This window comes from Lissotriton vulgaris, chromosome 5 (genome assembly GCF_964263255.1).
Source record: "Lissotriton vulgaris chromosome 5, aLisVul1.2, whole genome shotgun sequence".
Lineage (NCBI taxonomy): Eukaryota > Metazoa > Chordata > Amphibia > Caudata > Salamandridae > Lissotriton > Lissotriton vulgaris.
In genome coordinates this window covers 273,839,358-273,864,240 of record NC_141693.1, presented here as the reverse complement: position 1 = coordinate 273,864,240, position 24,883 = coordinate 273,839,358, and positions in this window count along the sequence as shown.

Sequence of the window (24,883 nt, the reverse complement as noted above, 5' to 3'; positions counted from 1 at the left end):
TCAGGGCTTGATCCATCACCGTTATTTATCTCACTGCCCCATCCCAGTTCAGAACCTGGCTATATGTAAATCAGTCTGTCCCTGGCCCAGTGCATCATGGGAACAGGGCAGACTAAACTACCAAGCCAATTCTTCACCAGAAAGGAGACAAGCTACCGGGGACCGGTTTCTGGCATTTCAGCCTTCTTCGGCCCGGCTTGCTTGAATCCTGATGGAGCAGTGAGAAAGGGACTCATGTCTGAGTATACCCTGCCACACCTAAAGTGGCCAAAAACGATTTACAAAAAGGGGGTGGTGATGAACAGAGTGTCTGAGTTAAACAGACCACTCTTACCCAGTCCAAAGATCAGGGCTTGATCCATCACCGTTATTTATCTCACTGCCCCATCCCAGTTCAGAACCTGGCTATATGCAAATCAGTCTGTCCCTGGCCCAGTGCATCATGGGAACAGGGCAGACTAAACTACCAAGCCAATTCTTCACCAGAAAGGAGACAAGCTACCGGGGACCGGTTTCTGGCATTTCAGCCTTCTTCGGCCCGGCTTGCTTAAATCCTGATGGAGCAGTGAGAAAGGGACTCATGTCTGAGTATACCCTGCCACACCTAAAGTGGCCAAAAAAACGATTTACAAAAAGGGGGTGGTGATGAACAGAGTGTCTGAGTTAAACAGACCACTCTTACCCAGTCCAAAGATCAGGGCTTGATCCATCACCGTTATTTATCTCACTGCCCCATCCCAGTTCAGAACCTGGCTATATGCAAATCAGTCTGTCCCTGGCCCAGTGCATCATGGGAACAGGGCAGACTAAACTACCAAGCCAATTCTTCACCAGAAAGGAGACAAGCTACCGGGGACCGGTTTCTGGCATTTCAGCCTTCTTCGGCCCGGCTTGCTTGAATCCTGATGGAGCAGTGAGAAAGGGACTCATGTCTGAGTATACCCTGCCACACCTAAAGTGGCCAAAAACGATTTACAAAAAGGGGGTGGTGATGAACAGAGTGTCTGAGTTAAACAGACCACTCTTACCCAGTCCAAAGATCAGGGCTTGATCCATCACCGTTATTTATCTCACTGCCCCATCCCAGTTCAGAACCTGGCTATATGCAAATCAGTCTGTCCCTGGCCCAGTGCATCATGGGAACAGGGCAGACTAAACTACCAAGCCAATTCTTCACCAGAAAGGAGACAAGCTACCGGGGACCGGTTTCTGGCATTTCAGCCTTCTTCGGCCCGGCTTGCTTGAATCCTGATGGAGCAGTGAGAAAGGGACTCATGTCTGAGTATACCCTGCCACACCTAAAGTGGCCAAAAACGATTTACAAAAAGGGGGTGGTGATGAACAGAGTGTCTGAGTTAAACAGACCACTCTTACCCAGTCCAAAGATCAGGGCTTGATCCATCACCGTTATTTATCTCACTGCCCCATCCCAGTTCAGAACCTGGCTATATGCAAATCAGTCTGTCCCTGGCCCAGTGCATCATGGGAACAGGGCAGACTAAACGACCAAGCTAATTCTTCACCAGAAAGGAGACAAGCTACCGGGGACCGGTTTCTGGCATTTCAGCCTTCTTCGGCCCGGCTTGCTTGAATCCTGATGGAGCAGTGAGAAAGGGACTCATGTCTGAGTATACCCTGCCACACCTAAAGTGGCCAAAAACGATTTACAAAAAGGGGGTGGTGATGAACAGAGTGTCTGAGTTAAACAGACCACTCTTACCCAGTCCAAAGATCAGGGCTTGATCCATCAGCGTTATTTATCTCACTGCCCCATCCCAGTTCAGAACCTGGCTGTATGCAAATCAGTCTGTCCCTGGCCCAGTGCATCATGGGAACAGGGCAGACTAAACTACCAAGCCAATTCTTCACCAGAAAGGAGACAAGCTACCGGGGACCGGTTTCTGGCATTTCAGCCTTCTTCGGCCCGGCTTGCTTGAATCCTGATGGAGCAGTGAGAAAGGGACTCATGTCTGAGTATACCCTGCCACACCTAAAGTGGCCAAAAACGATTTACAAAAAGGGGGTGGTGATGAACAGAGTGTCTGAGTTAAACAGACCACTCTTACCCAGTCCAAAGATCAGGGCTTGATCCATCACCGTTATTTATCTCACTGCCCCATCCCAGTTCAGAACCTGGCTATATGCAAATCAGTCTGTCCCTGGCCCAGTGCATCATGGGAACAGGGCAGACTAAACTACCAAGCCAATTCTTCACCAGAAAGGAGACAAGCTACCGGGGACCGGTTTCTGGCATTTCAGCCTTCTTCGGCCCGGCTTGCTTGAATCCTGATGGAGCAGTGAGAAAGGGACTCATGTCTGAGTATACCCTGCCACACCTAAAGTGGCCAAAAACGATTTACAAAAAGGGGGTGGTGATGAACAGAGTGTCTGAGTTAAACAGACCACTCTTACCCAGTCCAAAGATCAGGGCTTGATCCATCACCGTTATTTATCTCACTGCCCCATCCCAGTTCAGAACCTGGCTATATGCAAATCAGTCTGTCCCTGGCCCAGTGCATCATGGGAACAGGGCAGACTAAACTACCAAGCCAATTCTTCACCAGAAAGGAGACAAGCTACCGGGGACCGGTTTCTGGCATTTCAGCCTTCTTCGGCCCGGCTTGCTTGAATCCTGATGGAGCAGTGAGAAAGGGACTCTTGTCTGAGTATACCCTGCCACACCTAAAGTGGCCAAAAACGATTTACAAAAAGGGGGTGGTGATGAACAGAGTGTCTGAGTTAAACAGACCACGCTTACCCAGTCCAAAGATCAGGGCTTGATCCATCACCGTTATTTATCTCACTGCCCCATCCCAGTTCAGAACCTGGCTATATGCAAATCAGTCTGTCCCTGGCCCAGTGCATCATGGGAACAGGGCAGACTAAACTACCAAGCCAATTCTTCACCAGAAAGAAGACAAGCTACCGGGGACCGGTTTCTGGCATTTCAGCCTTCTTCGGCCCGGCTTGCTTGAATCCTGATGGAGCAGTGAGAAAGGGACTCATGTCTGAGTATACCCTGCCACACCTAAAGTGGCCAAAAACGATTTACAAAAAGGGGGTGGTGATGAACAGAGTGTCTGAGTTAAACAGACCACTCTTACCCAGTCCAAAGATCAGGGCTTGATCCATCACCGTTATTTATCTCACTGCCCCATCCCAGTTCAGAACCTGGCTATATGCAAATCAGTCTGTCCCTGGCCCAGTGCATCATGGGAACAGGGCAGACTAAACTACCAAGCCAATTCTTCACCAGAAAGGAGACAAGCTACCGGGGACCGGTTTCTGGCATTTCAGCCTTCTTCGGCCCGGCTTGCTTGAATCCTGATGGAGCAGTGAGAAAGGGACTCATGTCTGAGTATACCCTGCCACACCTAAAGTGGTAAAAAACGATTTACAAAAAGGGGGTGGTGATGAACAGAGTGTCTGAGTTAAACAGACCACTCTTACCCAGTCCAAAGATCAGGGCTTGATCCATCACCGTTATTTATCTCACTGCCCCATCCCAGTTCAGAACCTTGCTATATGCAAATCAGTCTGTCCCTGGCCCAGTGCATCATGGGAACAGGGCAGACTAAACTACCAAGCCAATTCTTCACCAGAAAGGAGACAAGCTACCGGGGACCGGTTTCTGGCATTTCAGCCTTCTTCGGCCCGGCTTGCTTGAATCCTGATGGAGCAGTGAGAAAGGGACTCATGTCTGAGTATACCCTGCCACACCTAAAGTGGCCAAAAACGATTTACAAAAAGGGGGTGGTGATGAACAGAGTGTCTGAGTTAAACAGACCACTCTTACCCAGTCCAAAGATCAGGGCTTGATCCATCACCGTTATTTATCTCACTGCCCCATCCCAGTTCAGAACCTGGCTATATGCAAATCAGTCTGTCCCTGGCCCAGTGCATCATGGGAACAGGGCAGACTAAACTACCAAGCCAATTCTTCACCAGAAAGGAGACAAGCTACCGGGGACCGGTTTCTGGCATTTCAGCCTTCTTCGGCCCGGCTTGCTTGAATCCTGATGGAGCAGTGAGAAAGGGACTCATGTCTGAGTATACCCTGCCACACCTAAAGTGGCCAAAAACGATTTACAAAAAGGGGGTGGTGATGAACAGAGTGTCTGAGTTAAACAGACCACTCTTACCCAGTCCAAAGATCAGGGCTTGATCCATCAGCGTTATTTATCTCACTGCCCCATCCCAGTTCAGAACCTGGCTATATGCAAATCAGTCTGGTCCTGGCCCAGTGCATCATGGGAACAGGGCAGACTAAACTACCAAGCCAATTCTTCACCAGATCGGAGACAAGCTACCGGGGACCGGTTTCTGGCATTTCAGCCTTCTTCGGCCCGGCTTGCTTGAATCCTGATGGAGCAGTGAGAAAGGGACTCATGTCTGAGTATACCCTGCCACACCTAAAGTGGCCAAAAACGATTTACACAAAGGGGGTGGTGATGGACAGAGTGTCTGAGTTAAACAGACCACTCTTACCCAGTCCAAAGATCAGGGCTTGATCCATCACCGTTATTTATCTCACTGCCCCATCCCAGTTCAGAACCTGGCTATATGCAAATCAGTCTGTCCCTGGCCCAGTGCATCATGGGAACAGGGCAGACTAAACGACCAAGCTAATTCTTCACCAGAAAGGAGACAAGCTACCGGGGACCGGTTTCTGGCATTTCAGCCTTCTTCGGCCCGGCTTGCTTGAATCCTGATGGAGCAGTGAGAAAGGGACTCATGTCTGAGTATACCCTGCCACACCTAAAGTGGCCAAAAACGATTTACAAAAAGGGGGTGGTGATGAACAGAGTGTCTGAGTTAAACAGACCACTCTTACCCAGTCCAAAGATCAGGGCTTGATCCATCACCGTTATTTATCTCACTGCCCCATCCCAGTTCAGAACCTGGCTATATGCAAATCAGTCTGTCCCTGGCCCAGTGCATCATGGGAACAGGGCAGACTAAACTACCAAGCCAATTCTTCACCAGAAAGGAGACAAGCTACCGGGGACCGGTTTCTGGCATTTCAGCCTTCTTCGGCCCGGCTTGCTTGAATCCTGATGGAGCAGTGAGAAAGGGACTCATGTCTGAGTATACCCTGCCACACCTAAAGTGGCCAAAAACGATTTACAAAAAGGGGGTGGTGATGAACAGAGTGTCTGAGTTAAACAGACCACTCTTACCCAGTCCAAAGATCAGGGCTTGATCCATCACCGTTATTTATCTCACTGCCCCATCCCAGTTCAGAACCTGGCTATATGCAAATCAGTCTGTCCCTGGCCCAGTGCATCATGGGAACAGGGCAGACTAAACTACCAAGCCAATTCTTCACCAGAAAGGAGACAAGCTACCGGGGACCGGTTTCTGGCATTTCAGCCTTCTTCGGCCCGGCTTGCTTGAATCCTGATGGAGCAGTGAGAAAGGGACTCATGTCTGAGTATACCCTGCCACACCTAAAGTGGCCAAAAACGATTTACAAAAAGGGGGTGGTGATGAACAGAGTGTCTGAGTTAAACAGACCACTCTTACCCAGTCCAAAGATCAGGGCTTGATCCATCACCGTTATTTATCTCACTGCCCCATCCCAGTTCAGAACCTGGCTATATGCAAATCAGTCTGTCCCTGGCCCAGTGCATCATGGGAACAGGGCAGACTAAACTACCAAGCCAATTCTTCACCAGAAAGGAGACAAGCTACCGGGGACCGGTTTCTGGCATTTCAGCCTTCTTCGGCCCGGCTTGCTTGAATCCTGATGGAGCAGTGAGAAAGGGACTCATGTCTGAGTATACCCTGCCACACCTAAAGTGGCCAAAAACGATTTACAAAAAGGGGGTGGTGATGAACAGAGTGTCTGAGTTAAACAGACCACTCTTACCCAGTCCAAAGATCAGGGTTTGATCCATCACCGTTATTTATCTCACTGCCCCATCCCAGTTCAGAACCTGGCTATATGCAAATCAGTCTGTCCCTGGCCCAGTGCATCATGGGAACAGGGCAGACTAACCTACCAAGCCAATTCTTCACCAGAAAGGAGACAAGCTACCGGGGACCGGTTTCTGGCATTTCAGCCTTCTTCGGCCCGGCTTGCTTGAATCCTGATGGAGCAGTGAGAAAGGGACTCATGTCTGAGTATACCCTGCCACACCTAAAGTGGCCAAAAACGATTTACAAAAAGGGGGTGGTGATGAACAGAGTGTCTGAGTTAAACAGACCACTCTTACCCAGTCCAAAGATCAGGGCTTGATCCATCACCGTTATTTATCTCACTGCCCCATCCCAGTTCAGAACCTGGCTATATGCAAATCAGTCTGTCCCTGGCCCAGTGCATCATGGGAACAGGGCAGACTAAACTACCAAGCCAATTCTTCACCAGAAAGGAGACAAGCTACCGGGGACCGGTTTCTCGCATTTCAGCCTTCTTCGGCCCGGCTTGCTTGAATCCTGATGGAGCAGTGAGAAAGGGACTCATGTCTGAGTATACCCTGCCACACCTAAAGTGGCCAAAAACGATTTACAAAAAGGGGGTGGTGATGAACAGAGTGTCTGAGTTAAACAGACCACTCTTACCCAGTCCAAAGATCAGGGCTTGATCCATCACCGTTATTTATCTCACTGCCCCATCCCAGTTCAGAACCTGGCTATATGCAAATCAGTCTGTCCCTGGCCCAGTGCATCATGGGAACAGGGCAGACTAAACTACCAAGCCAATTCTTCACCAGAAAGGAGACAAGCTACCGGGGACCGGTTTCTGGCATTTCAGCCTTCTTCGGCCCGGCTTGCTTGAATCCTGATGGAGCAGTGAGAAAGGGACTTATGTCTGAGTATACCCTGCCACACCTAAAGTGGCCAAAAATGATTTACAAAAAGGGGGTGGTGATGAACAGAGTGTCTGAGTTAAACAGACCACTCTTACCCAGTCCAAAGATCAGGGCTTGATCCATCACCGTTATTTATCTCACTGCCCCATCCCAGTTCAGAACCTGGCTATATGCAAATCAGTCTGTCCCTGGCCCAGTGCATCATGGGAACAGGGCAGACTAAACGACCAAGCCAATTCTTCACCAGAAAGGAGACAAGCTACCGGGGACCGGTTTCTGGCATTTCAGCCTTCTTCGGCCCGGCTTGCTTGAATCCTGATGGAGCAGTGAGAAAGGGACTCATGTCTGAGTATACCCTGCCACACCTAAAGTGGCCAAAAACGATTTACAAAAAGGGGGTGGTGATGAACAGAGTGTCTGAGTTAAACAGACCACTCTTACCCAGTCCAAAGATCAGGGCTTGATCCATCACCGTTATTTATCTCACTGCCCCATCCCAGTTCAGAACCTGGCTATATGCAAATCAGTCTGTCCCTGGCCCAGTGCATCATGGGAACAGGGCAGACTAAACTACCAAGCCAATTCTTCACCAGAAAGGAGACAAGCTACCGGGGACCGGTTTCTGGCATTTCAGCCTTCTTCGGCCCGGCTTGCTTGAATCCTGATGGAGCAGTGAGAAAGGGACTCATGTCTGAGTATACCCTGCCACACCTAAAGTGGCCAAAAACGATTTACAAAAAGGGGGTGGTGATGAACAGAGTGTCTGAGTTAAACAGACCACTCTTACCCAGTCCAAAGATCAGGGCTTGATCCATCACCGTTATTTATCTCACTGCCCCATCCCAGTTCAGAACCTGGCTATATGCAAATCAGTCTGTCCCTGGCCCAGTGCATCATGGGAACAGGGCAGACTAAACTACCAAGCCAATTCTTCTCCAGAAAGGAGACAAGCTACCGGGGACCGGTTTCTGGCATTTCAGCCTTCTTCGGCCCGGCTTGCTTGAATCCTGATGGAGCAGTGAGAAAGGGACTCATGTCTGAGTATACCCTGCCACACCTAAAGTGGCCAAAAACGATTTACAAAAAGGGGGTGGTGATGAACAGAGTGTCTGAGTTAAACAGACCACTCTTACCCAGTCCAAAGATCAGGGCTTGATCCATCACCGTTATTTATCTCACTGCCCCATCCCAGTTCAGAACCTGGCTATATGCAAATCAGTCTGTCCCTGGCCCAGTGCATCATGGGAACAGGGCAGACTAAACTACCAAGCCAATTCTTCACCAGAAAGGAGACAAGCTACCGGGGACCGGTTTCTGGCATTTCAGCCTTCTTCAGCCCGGCTTGCTTGAATCCTGATGGAGCAGTGAGAAAGGGACTCATGTCTGAGTATACCCTGCCACACCTAAAGTGGCCAAAAACGATTTACAAAAAGGGGGTGGTGATGAACAGAGTGTCTGAGTTAAACAGACCACTCTTACCCAGTCCAAAGATCAGGGCTTGATCCATCACCGTTATTTATCTCACTGCCCCATCCCAGTTCAGAACCTTGCTATATGCAAATCAGTCTGTCCCTGGCCCAGTGCATCATGGGAACAGGGCAGACTAAACTACCAAGCCAATTCTTCACCAGAAAGGAGACAAGCTACCGGGGACCGGTTTCTGGCATTTCAGCCTTCTTCGGCCCGGCTTGCTTGAATCCTGATGGAGCAGTGAGAAAGGGACTCATGTCTGAGTATACCCTGCCACACCTAAAGTGGCCAAAAACGATTTACAAAAAGGGGGTGGTGATGAACAGAGTGTCCGAGTTAAACAGACCACTCTTACCCAGTCCAAAGATCAGGGCTTGATCCATCACCGTTATTTATCTCACTGCCCCATCCCAGTTCAGAACCTGGCTATATGCAAATCAGTCTGTCCCTGGCCCAGTGCATCATGGGAACAGGGCAGACTAAACTACCAAGCCAATTCTTCACCAGAAAGGAGACAAGCTACCGGGGACCGGTTTCTGGCATTTCAGCCTTCTTCGGCCCGGCTTGCTTGAATCCTGATGGAGCAGTGAGAAAGGGACTCATGTCTGAGTATACCCTGCCACACCTAAAGTGGCCAAAAACGATTTACAAAAAGGGGGTGGTGATGAACAGAGTGTCTGAGTTAAACAGACCACTCTTACCCAGTCCAAAGATCAGGGCTTGATCCATCACCGTTATTTATCTCACTGCCCCATCCCAGTTCAGAACCTGGCTATATGCAAATCAGTCTGTCCCTGGCCCAGTGCATCATGGGAACAGGGCAGACTAAACTACCAAGCCAATTCTTCACCAGAAAGGAGACAAGCTACCGGGGACCGGTTTCTGGCATTTCAGCCTTCTTCGGCCCGGCTTGCTTGAATCCTGATGGAGCAGTGAGAAAGGGACTCATGTCTGAGTATACCCTGCCACACCTAAAGTGGCCAAAAACGATTTACAAAAAGGGGGTGGTGATGAACAGAGTGTCTGAGTTAAACAGACCACTCTTACCCAGTCCAAAGATCAGGGCTTGATCCATCACCGTTATTTATCTCACTGCCCCATCCCAGTTCAGAACCTGGCTATATGCAAATCAGTCTGTCCCTGGCCCAGTGCATCATGGGAACAGGGCAGACTAAACTACCAAGCCAATTCTTCACCAGAAAGGAGACAAGCTACCGGGGACCGGTTTCTGGCATTTCAGCCTTCTTCGGCCCGGCTTGCTTGAATCCTGATGGAGCAGTAAGAAAGGGACTCATGTCTGAGTATACCCTGCCACACCTAAAGTGGCCAAAAACGATTTACAAAAAGGGGGTGGTGATGAACAGAGTGTCTGAGTTAAACAGACCACTCTTACCCAGTCCAAAGATCAGGGCTTGATCCATCACCGTTATTTATCTCACTGCCCCATCCCGGTTCAGAACCTGGCTATATGCAAATCAGTCTGTCCCTGGCCCAGTGCATCATGGGAACAGGGCAGACTAAACTACCAAGCCAATTCTTCACCAGAAAGGAGACAAGCTACCGGGGACCGGTTTCTGGCATTTCAGCCTTCTTCGGCCCGGCTTGCTTGAATCCTGATGGAGCAGTGAGAAAGGGACTCATGTCTGAGTATACCCTGCCACACCTAAAGTGGCCAAAAACGATTTACAAAAAGGGGGTGGTGATGAACAGAGTGTCTGAGTTAAACAGACCACTCTTACCCAGTCCAAAGATCAGGGCTTGATCCATCACCGTTATTTATCTCACTGCCCCATCCCAGTTCAGAACCTGGCTATATGCAAATCAGTCTGTCCCTGGCCCAGTGCATCATGGGAACAGGGCAGACTAAACTACCAAGCCAATTCTTCACCAGAAAGGAGACAAGCTACCGGGGACCGGTTTCTGGCATTTCAGCCTTCTTCGGCCCGGCTTGCTTGAATCCTGATGGAGCAGTGAGAAAGGGACTCATGTCTGAGTATACCCTGCCACACCTAAAGTGGCCAAAAACGATTTACAAAAAGGGGGTGGTGATGAACAGAGTGTCTGAGTTAAACAGACCACTCTTACCCAGTCCAAAGATCAGGGCTTGATCCATCACCGTTATTTATCTCACTGCCCCATCCCAGTTCAGAACCTGGCTATATGCAAATCAGTCTGTCCCTGGCCCAGTGCATCATGGGAACAGGGCAGACTAAACTACCAAGCCAATTCTTCACCAGAAAGGAGACAAGCTACCGGGGACCGGTTTCTGGCATTTCAGCCTTCTTCGGCCCGGCTTGCTTGAATCCTGATGGAGCAGTGAGAAAGGGACTCATGTCTGAGTATACCCTGCCACACCTAAAGTGGCCAAAAACGATTTACAAAAAGGGGGTGGTGATGAACAGAGTGTCTGAGTTAAACAGACCACTCTTACCCAGTCCAAAGATCAGGGCTTGATCCATCTCCGTTATTTATCTCACTGCCCCATCCCAGTTCAGAACCTGGCTATATGCAAATCAGTCTGTCCCTGGCCCAGTGCATCATGGGAACAGGGCAGACTAAACTACCAAGCCAATTCTTCACCAGAAAGGAGACAAGCTACCGGGGACCGGTTTCTGGCATTTCAGCCTTCTTCGGCCCGGCTTGCTTGAATCCTGATGGAGCAGTGAGAAAGGGACTCATGTCTGAGTATACCCTGCCACACCTAAAGTGGCCAAAAACGATTTACAAAAAGGGGGTGGTGATGAACAGAGTGTCTGAGTTAAACAGACCACTCTTACCCAGTCCAAAGATCAGGGCTTGATCCATCACCGTTATTTATCTCACTGCCCCATCCCAGTTCAGAACCTGGCTATATGCAAATCAGTCTGTCCCTGGCCCAGTGCATCATGGGAACAGGGCAGACTAAACTACCAAGCCAATTCTTCACCAGAAAGGAGACAAGCTACCGGGGACCGGTTTCTGGCATTTCAGCCTTCTTCGGCCCGGCTTGCTTGAATCCTGATGGAGCAATGAGAAAGGGACTCATGTCTGAGTATACCCTGCCACACCTAAAGTGGCCAAAAACGATTTACAAAAAGGGGGTGGTGATGAACAGAGTGTCTGAGTTAAACAGACCACTCTTACCCAGCCCAAAGATCAGGGCTTGATCCATCACCGTTATTTATCTCACTGCCCCATCCCAGTTCAGAACCTGGCTATATGCAAATCAGTCTGTCCCTGGCCCAGTGCATCATGGGAACAGGGCAGACTAAACTACCAAGCCAATTCTTCACCAGAAAGGAGACAAGCTACCGGGGACCGGTTTCTGGCATTTCAGCCTTCTTCGGCCCGGCTTGCTTGAATCCTGATGGAGCAGTGAGAAAGGGACTCATGTCTGAGTATACCCTGCCACACCTAAAGTGGCCAAAAACGATTTACAAAAAGGGGGTGGTGATGAACAGAGTGTCTGAGTTAAACAGACCACTCTTACCCAGTCCAAAGATCAGGGCTTGATCCATCACCGTTATTTATCTCACTGCCCCATCCCAGTTCAGAACCTGGCTATATGCAAATCAGTCTGTCCCTGGCCCAGTGCATCATGGGAACAGGGCAGACTAAACTACCAAGCCAATTCTTCACCAGAAAGGAGACAAGCTACCGGGGACCGGTTTCTGGCATTTCAGCCTTCTTCGGCCCGGCTTGCTTGAATCCTGATGGAGCAGTGAGAAAGGGACTCATGTCTGAGTATACCCTGCCACACCTAAAGTGGCCAAAAACGATTTACAAAAAGGGGGTGGTGATGAACAGAGTGTCTGAGTTAAACAGACCACTCTTACCCAGTCCAAAGATCAGGGCTTGATCCATCACCGTTATTTATCTCACTGCCCCATCCCAGTTCAGAACCTGGCTATATGCAAATCAGTCTGTCCCTGGCCCAGTGCATCATGGGAACAGGGCAGACTAAACTACCAAGCCAATTCTTCACCAGAAAGGAGACAAGCTACCGGGGACCGGTTTCTGGCATTTCAGCCTTCTTCGGCCCGGCTTGCTTGAATCCTGATGGAGCAGTGAGAAAGGGACTCATGTCTGAGTATACCCTGCCACACCTAAAGTGGCCAAAAACGATTTACAAAAAGGGGGTGGTGATGAACAGAGTGTCTGAGTTAAACAGACCACTCTTACCCAGTCCAAAGATCAGGGCTTGATCCATCACCGTTATTTATCTCACTGCCCCATCCCAGTTCAGAACCTGGCTATATGCAAATCAGTCTGTCCCTGGCCCAGTGCATCATGGGAACAGGGCAGACTAAACTACCAAGCCAATTCTTCACCAGAAAGGAGACAAGCTACCGGGGACCGGTTTCTGGCATTTCAGCCTTCTTCGGCCCGGCTTGCTTGAATCCTGATGGAGCAGTGAGAAAGGGACTCATGTCTGAGTATACCCTGCCACACCTAAAGTGGCCAAAAACGATTTACAAAAAGGGGGTGGTGATGAACAGAGTGTCTGAGTTAAACAGACCACTCTTACCCAGTCCAAAGATCAGGGCTTGATCCATCACCGTTATTTATCTCACTGCCCCATCCCAGTTCAGAACCTGGCTATATGCAAATCAGTCTGTCCCTGGCCCAGTGCATCATGGGAACAGGGCAGACTAAACTACCAAGCCAATTCTTCACCAGAAAGGAGACAAGCTACCGGGGACCGGTTTCTGGCATTTCAGCCTTCTTCGGCCCGGCTTGCTTAAATCCTGATGGAGCAGTGAGAAAGGGACTCATGTCTGAGTATACCCTGCCACACCTAAAGTGGCCAAAAACGATTTACAAAAAGGGGGTGGTGATGAACAGAGTGTCTGAGTTAAACAGACCACTCTTACCCAGTCCAAAGATCAGGGCTTGATCCATCACCGTTATTTATCTCACTGCCCCATCCCAGTTCAGAACCTGGCTATATGCAAATCAGTCTGTCCCTGGCCCAGTGCATCATGGGAACAGGGCAGACTAAACTACCAAGCCAATTCTTCACCAGAAAGGAGACAAGCTACCGGGGACCGGTTTCTGGCATTTCAGCCTTCTTCGGCCCGGCTTGCTTGAATCCTGATGGAGCAGTGAGAAAGGGACTCATGTCTGAGTATACCCTGCCACACCTAAAGTGGCCAAAAACGATTTACAAAAAGGGGGTGGTGATGAACAGAGTGTCTGAGTTAAACAGACCACTCTTACCCAGTCCAAAGATCAGGGCTTGATCCATCACCGTTATTTATCTCACTGCCCCATCCCAGTTCAGAACCTGGCTATATGCAAATCAGTCTGTCCCTGGCCCAGTGCATCATGGGAACAGGGCAGACTAAACGACCAAGCTAATTCTTCACCAGAAAGGAGACAAGCTACCGGGGACCGGTTTCTGGCATTTCAGCCTTCTTCGGCCCGGCTTGCTTGAATCCTGATGGAGCAGTGAGAAAGGGACTCATGTCTGAGTATACCCTGCCACACCTAAAGTGGCCAAAAACGATTTACAAAAAGGGGGTGGTGATGAACAGAGTGTCTGAGTTAAACAGACCACTCTTACCCAGTCCAAAGATCAGGGCTTGATCCATCACCGTTATTTATCTCACTGCCCCATCCCAGTTCAGAACCTGGCTGTATGCAAATCAGTCTGTCCCTGGCCCAGTGCATCATGGGAACAGGGCAGACTAAACTACCAAGCCAATTCTTCACCAGAAAGGAGACAAGCTACCGGGGACCGGTTTCTGGCATTTCAGCCTTCTTCGGCCCGGCTTGCTTGAATCCTGATGGAGCAGTGAGAAAGGGACTCATGTCTGAGTATACCCTGCCACACCTAAAGTGGCCAAAAACGATTTACAAAAAGGGGGTGGTGATGAACAGAGTGTCTGAGTTAAACAGACCACTCTTACCCAGTCCAAAGATCAGGGCTTGATCCATCACCGTTATTTATCTCACTGCCCCATCCCAGTTCAGAACCTGGCTATATGCAAATCAGTCTGTCCCTGGCCCAGTGCATCATGGGAACAGGGCAGACTAAACTACCAAGCCAATTCTTCACCAGAAAGGAGACAAGCTACCGGGGACCAGTTTCTGGCATTTCAGCCTTCTTCGGCCCGGCTTGCTTGAATCCTGATGGAGCAGTGAGAAAGGGACTCATGTCTGAGTATACCCTGCCACACCTAAAGTGGCCAAAAACGATTTACAAAAAGGGGGTGGTGATGAACAGAGTGTCTGAGTTAAACAGACCACTCTTACCCAGTCCAAAGATCAGGGCTTGATCCATCACCGTTATTTATCTCACTGCCCCATCCCAGTTCAGAACCTGGCTATATGCAAATCAGTCTGTCCCTGGCCCAGTGCATCATGGGAACAGGGCAGACTAAACTACCAAGCCAATTCTTCACCAGAAAGGAGACAAGCTACCGGGGACCGGTTTCTGGCATTTCAGCCTTCTTCGGCCCGGCTTGCTTGAATCCTGATGGAGCAGTGAGAAAGGGACTCATGTCTGAGTATACCCTGCCACACCTAAAGTGGCCAAAAACGATTTACAAAAAGGGGGTGGTGATGAACAGAGTGTCTGAGTTAAACAGACCACGCTTACCCAGTCCAAAGATCAGGGCTTGATCCATCACCGTTATTTATCTCACTGCCCCATCCCAGTTCAGAACCTGGCTATATGCAAATCAGTCTGTCCCTGGCCCAGTGCATCATGGGAACAGGGCAGACTAAACTACCAAGCCAATTCTTCACCAGAAAGAAGACAAGCTACCGGGGACCGGTTTCTGGCATTTCAGCCTTCTTCGGCCCGGCTTGCTTGAATCCTGATGGAGCAGTGAGAAAGGGACTCATGTCTGAGTATACCCTGCCACACCTAAAGTGGCCAAAAACGATTTACAAAAAGGGGGTGGTGATGAACAGAGTGTCTGAGTTAAACAGACCACTCTTACCCAGTCCAAAGATCAGGGCTTGATCCATCACCGTTATTTATCTCACTGCCCCATCCCAGTTCAGAACCTGGCTATATGCAAATCAGTCTGTCCCTGGCCCAGTGCATCATGGGAACAGGGCAGACTAAACTACCAAGCCAATTCTTCACCAGAAAGGAGACAAGCTACCGGGGACCGGTTTCTGGCATTTCAGCCTTCTTCGGCCCGGCTTGCTTGAATCCTGATGGAGCAGTGAGAAAGGGACTCATGTCTGAGTATACCCTGCCACACCTAAAGTGGCCAAAAACGATTTACAAAAAGGGGGTGGTGATGAACAGAGTGTCTGAGTTAAACAGACCACTCTTACCCAGTCCAAAGATCAGGGCTTGATCCATCACCGTTATTTATCTCACTGCCCCATCCCAGTTCAGAACCTTGCTATATGCAAATCAGTCTGTCCCTGGCCCAGTGCATCATGGGAACAGGGCAGACTAAACTACCAAGCCAATTCTTCACCAGAAAGGAGACAAGCTACCGGGGACCGGTTTCTGGCATTTCAGCCTTCTTCGGCCCGGCTTGCTTGAATCCTGATGGAGCAGTGAGAAAGGGACTCATGTCTGAGTATACCCTGCCACACCTAAAGTGGCCAAAAACGATTTACAAAAAGGGGGTGGTGATGAACAGAGTGTCTGAGTTAAACAGACCACTCTTACCCAGTCCAAAGATCAGGGCTTGATCCATCACCGTTATTTATCTCACTGCCCCATCCCAGTTCAGAACCTGGCTATATGCAAATCAGTCTGTCCCTGGCCCAGTGCATCATGGGAACAGGGCAGACTAAACTACCAAGCCAATTCTTCACCAGAAAGGAGACAAGCTACCGGGGACCGGTTTCTGGCATTTCAGCCTTCTTCGGCCCGGCTTGCTTGAATCCTGATGGAGCAGTGAGAAAGGGACTCATGTCTGAGTATACCCTGCCACACCTAAAGTGGCCAAAAACGATTTACAAAAAGGGGGTGGTGATGAACAGAGTGTCTGAGTTAAACAGACCACTCTTACCCAGTCCAAAGATCAGGGCTTGATCCATCAGCGTTATTTATCTCACTGCCCCATCCCAGTTCAGAACCTGGCTATATGCAAATCAGTCTGGTCCTGGCCCAGTGCATCATGGGAACAGGGCAGACTAAACTACCAAGCCAATTCTTCACCAGATCGGAGACAAGCTACCGGGGACCGGTTTCTGGCATTTCAGCCTTCTTCGGCCCGGCTTGCTTGAATCCTGATGGAGCAGTGAGAAAGGGACTCATGTCTGAGTATACCCTGCCACACCTAAAGTGGCCAAAAACGATTTACAAAAAGGGGGTGGTGATGGACAGAGTGTCTGAGTTAAACAGACCACTCTTACCCAGTCCAAAGATCAGGGCTTGATCCATCACCGTTATTTATCTCACTGCCCCATCCCAGTTCAGAACCTGGCTATATGCAAATCAGTCTGTCCCTGGCCCAGTGCATCATGGGAACAGGGCAGACTAAACGACCAAGCTAATTCTTCACCAGAAAGGAGACAAGCTACCGGGGACCGGTTTCTGGCATTTCAGCCTTCTTCGGCCCGGCTTGCTTGAATCCTGATGGAGCAGTGAGAAAGGGACTCATGTCTGAGTATACCCTGCCACACCTAAAGTGGCCAAAAACGATTTACAAAAAGGGGGTGGTGATGAACAGAGTGTCTGAGTTAAACAGACCACTCTTACCCAGTCCAAAGATCAGGGCTTGATCCATCACCGTTATTTATCTCACTGCCCCATCCCAGTTCAGAACCTGGCTATATGCAAATCAGTCTGTCCCTGGCCCAGTGCATCATGGGAACAGGGCAGACTAAACTACCAAGCCAATTCTTCACCAGAAAGGAGACAAGCTACCGGGGACCGGTTTCTGGCATTTCAGCCTTCTTCGGCCCGGCTTGCTTGAATCCTGATGGAGCAGTGAGAAAGGGACTCATGTCTGAGTATACCCTGCCACACCTAAAGTGGCCAAAAACGATTTACAAAAAGGGGGTGGTGATGAACAGAGTGTCTGAGTTAAACAGACCACTCTTACCCAGTCCAAAGATCAGGGCTTGATCCATCACCGTTATTTATCTCACTGCCCCATCCCAGTTCAGAACCTGGCTATATGCAAATCAGTCTGTCCCTGGCCCAGTGCATCATGGGAACAGGGCAGACTAAACTACCAAGCCAATTCTTCACCAGAAAGGAGACAAGCTACCGGGGACCGGTTTCTGGCATTTCAGCCTTCTTCGGCCCGGCTTGCTTGAATCCTGATGGAGCAGTGAGAAAGGGACTCATGTCTGAGTATACCCTGCCACACCTAAAGTGGCCAAAAACGATTTACAAAAAGGGGGTGGTGATGAACAGAGTGTCTGAGTTAAACAGACCACTCTTACCCAGTCCAAAGATCAGGGCTTGATCCATCACCGTTATTTATCTCACTGCCCCATCCCAGTTCAGAACCTGGCTATATGCAAATCAGTCTGTCCCTGGCCCAGTGCATCATGGGAACAGGGCAGACTAAACTACCAAGCCAATTCTTCACCAGAAAGGAGACAAGCTACCGGGGACCGGTTTCTGGCATTTCAGCCTTCTTCGGCCCGGCTTGCTTGAATCCTGATGGAGCAGTGAGAAAGGGACTCATGTCTGAGTATACCCTGCCACACCTAAAGTGGCCAAAAACGATTTACAAAAAGGGGGTGGTGATGAACAGAGTGTCTGAGTTAAACAGACCACTCTTACCCAGTCCAAAGATCAGGGCTTGATCCATCACCGTTATTTATCTCACTGCCCCATCCCAGTTCAGAACCTGGCTATATGCAAATCAGTCTGTCCCTGGCCCAGTGCATCATGGGAACAGGGCAGACTAAACTACCAAGCCAATTCTTCACCAGAAAGGAGACAAGCTACCGGGGACCGGTTTCTGGCATTTCAGCCTTCTTCGGCCCGGCTTGCTTGAATCCTGATGGAGCAGTGAGAAAGGGACTCATGTCTGAGTATACCCTGCCACACCTAAAGTGGCCAAAAACGATTTACAAAAAGGGGGTGGTGATGAACAGAGTGTCTGAGTTAAACAGACCACTCTTACCCAGTCCAAAGATCAGGGTTTGATCCATCACCGTTATTTATCTCACTGCCCCATCCCAGTTCAGAACCTGGCTATATGCAAATCAGTCTGTCCCTGGCCCAGTGCATCATGGGAACAGGGCAGACTAACCTACCAAGCCAATTCTTCACCAGAAAGGAGACAAGCTACCGGGGACCGGTTTCTGGCATTTCAGCCTTCTTCGGCCCGGCTTGCTTGAATCCTGATGGAGCAGTGAGAAAGGGACTCATGTCTGAGTATACCCTGCCACACCTAAAGTGGCCAAAAACGATTTACAAAAAGGGGGTGGTGATGAACAGAGTGTCTGAGTTAAACAGACCACTCTTACCCAGTCCAAAGATCAGGGCTTGATCCATCACCGTTATTTATCTCACTGCCCCATCCCAGTTCAGAACCTGGCTATATGCAAATCAGTCTGTCCCTGGCCCAGTGCATCATGGGAACAGGGCAGACTAAACTACCAAGCCAATTCTTCACCAGAAAGGAGACAAGCTACCGGGGACCGGTTTCTGGCATTTCAGCCTTCTTCGGCCCGGCTTGCTTGAATCCTGATGGAGCAGTGAGAAAGGGACTCATGTCTGAGTATACCCTGCCACACCTAAAGTGGCCAAAAACGATTTACAAAAAGGGGGTGGTGATGAACAGAGTGTCTGAGTTAAACAGACCACTCTTACCCAGTCCAAAGATCAGGGCTTGATCCATCACCGTTATTTATCTCACTGCCCCATCCCAGTTCAGAACCTGGCTATATGCAAATCAGTCTGTCCCTGGCCCAGTGCATCATGGGAACAGGGCAGACTAAACTACCAAGCCAATTCTTCACCAGAAAGGAGACAAGCTACCGGGGACCGGTTTCTGGCATTTCAGCCTTCTTCGGCCCGGCTTGCTTGAATCCTGATGGAGCAGTGAGAAAGGGACTCATGTCTGAGTATACCCTGCCACACCTAAAGTGGCCAAAAATGATTTACAAAAAGGGGGTGGTGATGAACAGAGTGTCTGAGTTAAACAGACCACTCTTACCCAGTCCAAAGATCAGGGCTTGATCCATCACCGTTATTTATCTCACTGCCCCATCCCAGTTCAGAACCTGGCTATATGCAAATCAGTCTGTCCCTGGCCCAGTGCATCATGGGAACAGGGCAGACTAAACGACCAAGCCAATTCTTCACCAGAAAGGAGACAAGCTACCGGGGACCGGTTTCTGGCATTTCAGCCTTCTTCGGCCCGGCTTGCTTGAATCCTGATGGAGCAGTGAGAAAGGGACTCATGTCTGAGTATACCCTGCAACACCTAAAGTGGCCAAAAACGATTTACAAAAAGGGGGTGGTGATGAACAGAGTGTCTGAGTTAAACAGACCACTCTTACCCAGTCCAAAGATCAGGGCTTGATCCATCACCGTTATTTATCTCACTGCCCCATCCCAGTTCAGAACCTGGCTATATGCAAATCAGTCTGTCCCTGGCCCAGTGCATCATGGGAACAGGGCAGACTAAACTACCAAGCCAATTCTTCACCAGAAAGGAGACAAGCTACCGGGGACCGGTTTCTGGCATTTCAGCCTTCTTCGGCCCGGCTTGCTTGAATCCTGATGGAGCAGTGAGAAAGGGACTCATGTCTGAGTATACCCTGCCACACCTAAAGTGGCCAAAAACGATTTACAAAAAGGGGGTGGTGATGAACAGAGTGTCTGAGTTAAACAGACCACTCTTACCCAGTCCAAAGATCAGGGCTTGATCCATCACCGTTATTTATCTCACTGCCCCATCCCAGTTCAGAACCTGGCTATATGCAAATCAGTCTGTCCCTGGCCCAGTGCATCATGGGAACAGGGCAGACTAAACTACCAAGCCAATTCTTCACCAGAAAGGAGACAAGCTACCGGGGACCGGTTTCTGGCATTTCAGCCTTCTTCGGCCCGGCTTGCTTGAATCCTGATGGAGCAGTGAGAAAGGGACTCATGTCTGAGTATACCCTGCCACACCTAAAGTGGCCAAAAACGATTTACAAAAAGGGGGTGGTGATGAACAGAGTGTCTGAGTTAAACAGACCACTCTTACCCAGTCCAAAGATCAGGGCTTGATCCATCACCGTTATTTATCTCACTGCCCCATCCCAGTTCAGAACCTGGCTATATGCAAATCAGTCTGTCCCTGGCCCAGTGCATCATGGGAACAGGGCAGACTAAACTACCAAGCCAATTCTTCACCAGAAAGGAGACAAGCTACCGGGGACCGGTTTCTGGCATTTCAGCCTTCTTCGGCCCGGCTTGCTTGAATCCTGATGGAGCAGTGAGAAAGGGACTCATGTCTGAGTATACCCTGCCACACCTAAAGTGGCCAAAAACGATTTACAAAAAGGGGGTGGTGATGAACAGAGTGTCTGAGTTAAACAGACCACTCTTACCCAGTCCAAAGATCAGGGCTTGATCCATCACCGTTATTTATCTCACTGCCCCATCCCAGTTCAGAACCTGGCTATATGCAAATCAGTCTGTCCCTGGCCCAGTGCATCATGGGAACAGGGCAGACTAAACTACCAAGCCAATTCTTCACCAGAAAGGAGACAAGCTACCGGGGACCGGTTTCTGGCATTTCAGCCTTCTTCGGCCCGGCTTGCTTGAATCCTGATGGAGCAGTGAGAAAGGGACTCATGTCTGAGTATACCCTGCCACACCTAAAGTGGCCAAAAACGATTTACAAAAAGGGGGTGGTGATGAACAGAGTGTCTGAGTTAAACAGACCACTCTTACCCAGTCCAAAGATCAGGGCTTGATCCATCACCGTTATTTATCTCACTGCCCCATCCCAGTTCAGAACCTTGCTATATGCAAATCAGTCTGTCCCTGGCCCAGTGCATCATGGGAACAGGGCAGACTAAACTACCAAGCCAATTCTTCACCAGAAAGGAGACAAGCTACCGGGGACCGGTTTCTGGCATTTCAGCCTTCTTCGGCCCGGCTTGCTTGAATCCTGATGGAGCAGTGAGAAAGGGACTCATGTCTGAGTATACCCTGCCACACCTAAAGTGGCCAAAAACGATTTACAAAAAGGGGGTGGTGATGAACAGAGTGTCCGAGTTAAACAGACCACTCTTACCCAGTCCAAAGATCAGGGCTTGATCCATCACCGTTATTTATCTCACTGCCCCATCCCAGTTCAGAACCTGGCTATATGCAAATCAGTCTGTCCCTGGCCCAGTGCATCATGGGAACAGGGCAGACTAAACTACCAAGCCAATTCTTCACCAGAAAGGAGACAAGCTACCGGGGACCGGTTTCTGGCATTTCAGCCTTCTTCGGCCCGGCTTGCTTGAATCCTGATGGAGCAGTGAGAAAGGGACTCATGTCTGAGTATACCCTGCCACACCTAAAGTGGCCAAAAACGATTTACAAAAAGGGGGTGGTGATGAACAGAGTGTCTGAGTTAAACAGACCACTCTTACCCAGTCCAAAGATCAGGGCTTGATCCATCACCGTTATTTATCTCACTGCCCCATCCCAGTTCAGAACCTGGCTATATGCAAATCAGTCTGTCCCTGGCCCAGTGCATCATGGGAACAGGGCAGACTAAACTACCAAGCCAATTCTTCACCAGAAAGGAGACAAGCTACCGGGGACCGGTTTCTGGCATTTCAGCCTTCTTCGGCCCGGCTTGCTTGAATCCTGATGGAGCAGTGAGAAAGGGACTCATGTCTGAGTATACCCTGCCACACCTAAAGTGGCCAAAAACGATTTACAAAAAGGGGGTGGTGATGAACAGAGTGTCTGAGTTAAACAGACCACTCTTACCCAGTCCAAAGATCAGGGCTTGATCCATCACCGTTATTTATCTCACTGCCCCATCCCAGTTCAGAACCTGGCTATATGCAAATCAGTCTGTCCCTGGCCCAGTGCATCATGGGAACAGGGCAGACTAAACTACCAAGCCAATTCTTCACCAGAAAGGAGACAAGCTACCGGGGACCGGTTTCTGGCATTTCAGCCTTCTTCGGCCCGGCTTGCTTGAATCCTGATGGAGCAGTGAGAAAGGGACTCATGTCTGAGTATACCCTGCCACACCTAAAGTGGCCAAAAACGATTTACAAAAAGGGGGTGGTGATGAACAGAGTGTCTGAGTTAAACAGACCACTCTTACCCAGTCCAAAGATCAGGGCTTGATCCATCACCGTTATTTATCTCACTGCCCCATCCCAGTTCAGAACCTGGCTATATGCAAATCAGTCTGTCCCTGGCCCAGTGCATCATGGGAACAGGGCAGACTAAACTACCAAGCCAATTCTTCACCAGAAAGGAGACAAGCTACCGGGGACCGGTTTCTGGCATTTCAGCCTTCTTCGGCCCGGCTTGCTTGAATCCTGATGGAGCAGTGAGAAAGGGACTCATGTCTGAGTATACCCTGCCACACCTAAAGTGGCCAAAAACGATTTACAAAAAGGGGGTGGTGATGAACAGAGTGTCTGAGTTAAACAGACCACTCTTACCCAGTCCAAAGATCAGGGCTTGATCCATCACCGTTATTTATCTCACTGCCCCATCCCAGTTCAGAACCTGGCTATATGCAAATCAGTCTGTCCCTGGCCCAGTGCATCATGGGAACAGGGCAGACTAAACTACCAAGCCAATTCTTCACCAGAAAGGAGACAAGCTACCGGGGACCGGTTTCTGGCATTTCAGCCTTCTTCGGCCCGGCTTGCTTGAATCCTGATGGAGCAGTGAGAAAGGGACTCATGTCTGAGTATACCCTGCCACACCTAAAGTGGCCAAAAACGATTTACAAAAAGGGGGTGGTGATGAACAGAGTGTCTGAGTTAAACAGACCACTCTTACCCAGTCCAAAGATCAGGGCTTGATCCATCACCGTTATTTATCTCACTGCCCCATCCCAGTTCAGAACCTGGCTATATGCAAATCAGTCTGTCCCTGGCCCAGTGCATCATGGGAACAGGGCAGACTAAACTACCAAGCCAATTCTTCACCAGAAAGGAGACAAGCTACCGGGGACCGGTTTCTGGCATTTCAGCCTTCTTCGGCCCGGCTTGCTTGAATCCTGATGGAGCAGTGAGAAAGGGACTCATGTCTGAGTATACCCTGCCACACCTAAAGTGGCCAAAAACGATTTACAAAAAGGGGGTGGTGATGAACAGAGTGTCTGAGTTAAACAGACCACTCTTACCCAGTCCAAAGATCAGGGCTTGATCCATCTCCGTTATTTATCTCACTGCCCCATCCCAGTTCAGAACCTGGCTATATGCAAATCAGTCTGTCCCTGGCCCAGTGCATCATGGGAACAGGGCAGACTAAACTACCAAGCCAATTCTTCACCAGAAAGGAGACAAGCTACCGGGGACCGGTTTCTGGCATTTCAGCCTTCTTCGGCCCGGCTTGCTTGAATCCTGATGGAGCAGTGAGAAAGGGACTCATGTCTGAGTATACCCTGCCACACCTAAAGTGGCCAAAAACGATTTACAAAAAGGGGGTGGTGATGAACAGAGTGTCTGAGTTAAACAGACCACTCTTACCCAGTCCAAAGATCAGGGCTTGATCCATCACCGTTATTTATCTCACTGCCCCATCCCAGTTCAGAACCTGGCTATATGCAAATCAGTCTGTCCCTGGCCCAGTGCATCATGGGAACAGGGCAGACTAAACTACCAAGCCAATTCTTCACCAGAAAGGAGACAAGCTACCGGGGACCGGTTTCTGGCATTTCAGCCTTCTTCGGCCCGGCTTGCTTGAATCCTGATGGAGCAATGAGAAAGGGACTCATGTCTGAGTATACCCTGCCACACCTAAAGTGGCCAAAAACGATTTACAAAAAGGGGGTGGTGATGAACAGAGTGTCTGAGTTAAACAGACCACTCTTACCCAGCCCAAAGATCAGGGCTTGATCCATCACCGTTATTTATCTCACTGCCCCATCCCAGTTCAGAACCTGGCTATATGCAAATCAGTCTGTCCCTGGCCCAGTGCATCATGGGAACAGGGCAGACTAAACTACCAAGCCAATTCTTCACCAGAAAGGAGACAAGCTACCGGGGACCGGTTTCTGGCATTTCAGCCTTCTTCGGCCCGGCTTGCTTGAATCCTGATGGAGCAGTGAGAAAGGGACTCATGTCTGAGTATACCCTGCCACACCTAAAGTGGCCAAAAACGATTTACAAAAAGGGGGTGGTGATGAACAGAGTGTCTGAGTTAAACAGACCACTCTTACCCAGTCCAAAGATCAGGGCTTGATCCATCACCGTTATTTATCTCACTGCCCCATCCCAGTTCAGAACCTGGCTATATGCAAATCAGTCTGTCCCTGGCCCAGTGCATCATGGGAACAGGGCAGACTAAACTACCAAGCCAATTCTTCACCAGAAAGGAGACAAGCTACCGGGGACCGGTTTCTGGCATTTCAGCCTTCTTCGGCCCGGCTTGCTTGAATCCTGATGGAGCAGTGAGAAAGGGACTCATGTCTGAGTATACCCTGCCACACCTAAAGTGGCCAAAAACGATTTACAAAAAGGGGGTGGTGATGAACAGAGTGTCTGAG